The sequence below is a fragment of the Phyllostomus discolor genome, chromosome 2, assembly GCF_004126475.2.
Source record: "Phyllostomus discolor isolate MPI-MPIP mPhyDis1 chromosome 2, mPhyDis1.pri.v3, whole genome shotgun sequence".
Taxonomy (NCBI): Eukaryota; Metazoa; Chordata; class Mammalia; order Chiroptera; family Phyllostomidae; genus Phyllostomus; species Phyllostomus discolor.
Window position 1 is genome coordinate 117,849,598 of NC_040904.2, and position 3,957 is coordinate 117,853,554.

The window sequence follows — 3,957 nt, forward strand, 5'->3', positions numbered from 1 at the left end:
TTGCCAGCACAACCAGATGGACAGGGCTGAACCTGACATGCCCATCTGTCAGGTGCCAATCTCCAGGGGCTGCTAGAGGAATAAAAGGGAAGTGCAGTAGGCCCCAGTCACCCCACAGCCACCCCAGAAATCCCAAACTTGGGTTTACTCATGAGTGTGTCCATGGCTGCAGGTTAACTCAATTAACTTTTTTCATTTTTCAAAATCAGCAGGGCCAATTTGTGGGTAAGAGGTGGTGAGATAAGGCAACATGTGGAATGTGACATCTTTGCCAACTCTCAAAAAGAACCTAACTGTTGGCTGTTTTAAGGGCTTCTGGAGCTAGCCACATAGGAGGGGAAAGTGGGTCAAATGAGCAATTTCCAGAATGTGGTATTGTGCCTCTTAGTCTACATATTGCAATGTGAGCCAAATCCTTACTCTTTTTTAAGCTGAAAGTCTGTCTCTGAACACAACAATTTGTAAAAGTGACAAGTTCTTTTTAAATCACTGTTGATTAAAACTGTTGGTGAAGGCACATTGCTTGTGTCTATTTCTCTGATGGGCTCAACTGAGTTTGAGAGGAAACGACATGTTTTATCTTAATTTTATAGTGGAAGTTTATGATTTAAGATCAAGTATTCATATATAAAGTCAACTCCCCTGCTCTTCTGTGACCCCTCACCCCCAGCAAGCCAAGTAGGCCCTCCCCTTTTCTTTTTAACATGTTTCACTCCCAAACTGCAGCTGCCACAGAAATAAACAGCTCTGGTTGCTCAAGTCATCCTCAGCCTTCGCTTGATCTGGACACAAGGTTCATTGAGAGGGCTTTCAACTTTCACTACTTGTTCACAGAAGTTGTGTGTGAAAACACACTGCTGAACAAAATCTGCATTTTCCAAGTGCCTGTAGATAGTTCTGTATAGTTTGGGAGATTTTTTAGGTAGCTCTAGTGATGGTGTATCTAGAATACGTTGTCCAGAAACAGAAGGTTCAGAGCAACCTTTTGTTGCCAATTCAGATTTAAAAAAAAAAAAAAAACTATCCATAGATTAAAAAGAAAAATTGTCTTGCAAACTGGTGCTTTGGGTGGTCGTTTCAACCATCACCACTGTTGTGTATCATCTTCCACCCATGCTCAGATACGGTGAAACAAGAATGGGTAAGGAGAACAAACTATCTGCATTGTTTGTTTACTTAGTTTGATCAAAGTTAGAACATTCCCAATGAAGGAACTGGCTTTCCATTTTACGATCTATATAGGCAGCCTTTCTTTGTTCTTTTTCTCTAAATGATACATTTATCTACCTATTTCTTGAGCACTTGCCTTGCTCCAGGTGCTGAGCCCTTGGAGCTAGCTGTGCACCACATCATCTACACACTCAGCTGGAAGTGGAAACCAAGCTGGCTGTCAGCGCACTGGTTATGCTCTGGCCACTGCTCACCTTTCACACTGCCTAGGAATCAGAGCTACTTTGCTCACCAATAAAATGAGGTGGTGCCATCTACCTTACATGCATGGTGAGGGCTGAACACCATGGTGAAGCGCCTGGCAGTGTCTGCCTGCACACAACAGGTGCCCACACATGCTGCCCCAGTGACTCACAAGCTACATTGTGGATCCCCAGTTCTTCTTTCTTCATGTGCTGTTTATACCACTTCATAGTGCCGCAGTTTTTTTTTGGGGGGGGGGGGGTAAAACATTAAGTTTAAAATGAAATCTATCCCTAAGCAGCAGCATTTAGATAGAATACAGTCAAACCTTGGCTCTCAAATGCCTTGGTTCTCAAAAACAACTCCATTCTCTACTGAATTGCTCACAGGAAAAAAAATGTCTCCGTTGTCTAACAAAACTTCGGGTCTCAATTCTCTACCCTACAACCCTTTCATGTTATCTATATGATCAGTTATGCGCCTCTCGGGCAACAAAGGAGATTGTTCTTGAATAGATTGCTTCTCAAATAGTTTTTCAGAATTAAGCTCATGAACTGAGTTTCCACTGTATATTGAAATTAGAGGGCAGTGATCCAGTAGGGGGAGCTATTGCTTCAAGGAATGATGAGTTTATTGGACAGAATTTTGTTGTTAAAACTGGTTTTATTTTGGAGAGGGAGGGGTTGGTATTGTGTTTCATCAAATAGGAAAACTTAGTGCCTAGAGAATTATGCCACCAAAATTCAAGGACATCTTTTCTCCTTGGTCCCAATAAAACTGTTAACACAGTTGCATCTGGTTGATACAAGCAGGCAGGCGCCCTAAATTCTAGCAGCACCAGATTGTAAATTTCATAAGCTTCTCCCTTCCACTCAATAAGTGCCACCATATCTATGTTTCCTTCAAGTAATTCTATTTTGAGGGTTTCATGGCAATGGTCAGAATAGAGATAACTTACTGGTTGATGAAGACTTTTTTCAACCGACAGTAGTTCTATTGTATGCTTGTAAAAATAGCATCACTTGGGAACAGCCTTCAAAAGACACGAGTACCTCCCCACATTTCTGAATTCAGGGGCCAATGACCCAAACTTCTGGCTGGACTGCATCTCTTCTATCAAGGCAAGTGAGGGAAAGGTGAGTTTTAAACTGGTTCCTTCTCTGACTGGAGAAGGAAAGGAACCAGTGTGGGATTCTCATTTACTTCACCATGCATTTCATTGTTCTTGCTGTCCACCCCCAAACCAAACACATAGAAACCTCCAAATTGCCAGAAAAACTGCAATTATAATCCCTTCACTTTCTACTTAGATTATGGTTGTCTTGGTGCAAACCTTTGATTTGAACTTACAAAGTCCTGCTTTGGTTTTTGCACTTATGTGGTTAAGATACAAGTTTATTCCTGAGAACACCCTCTGTGCAGACAGACCTACCAGAGAGCATCACTCAGCCTTCCTCGCAGTCCCCAACCTGGTGGCCACGTGCACTCTGCCGGCTGCAAGCAAGGCAGACACAGGACACACCCAGGCCTAGGTCAAGCTTTTCAGGTTGCGGGATACATCTATAGGTCATTCATGAAATCCAGAAGCTGATCAGAAATGAACGTGGGCTTTTTTTTGGTGGTGTTTTTCAAATACAGCTGTCTCCATTTTTCCCCTCCTCTCCCCCACCCCACCCTCGATCCTACCCCCCTTTGGCTTTGTCCATGGATCCTTCATACACATTCCTTGATGACCCTTCCCTTCTTTCCCCGCTATCCCCTTACCCTCTCTTGGACGTGGGCTTGTTAAAATTGGAATCATGAAGCATCCAAAGCAAAAAGTACATTGGCTGCTTATTAAAATATGTAATTACATTTTAATCTGAGTTAAGCTTTGCCCCACCTCATGAATAAGGTTTCTTTCATCTCAAATGCTAGATTTATAAAAATTAAAATTGTTATTTCTAGGCTGTTACTCACCTACAATTCCTAAATTATACATTACATTTCTACACATTTGTTGTAGAATGTGTTAACCACCCCCCCCCTTGGTAATTTTTAGGAAACTGCTTAAGGAAATAATATAGTAGGGGTTATTTTTTAAAAGAACATGTACTGAATACTTCAAGTCCCAGGTACATTGATAAAAATACAAATGTCTCATAAAAATACTGAGTGATCTGTTAAGTAGATTTTAAATTATCCCGAAACGTGATAACTGCAGTTTGAGAAGCAAACTTGGGCAGGCCCGCCTTCTCTGAGCACCAGCTCTCATGCAGCTGGCTCTCCAGGGTACACTGTGCTTGCCTACAGGGAAAGCCACCCCAGTCTCTGATTTTCAGCCTCCAAGGTTTACTCCTCACTCCCCCCATGCTCACTACAGGCCAGCTGCAGCTGGGCTCCACTTGGGAACCTGACCAGCCCACACTGCTTCTTGTAATAGTGCTGGTCACGGTGTCAGAGGGTAAATAGGGTTCTAATTGTGAAGTGACATGTCACTTCTTTCATGTATAGTTAGCCAAGGCAAGTCATGTGAGATGGGGAAGTATAACCTTTTCCCAGAGA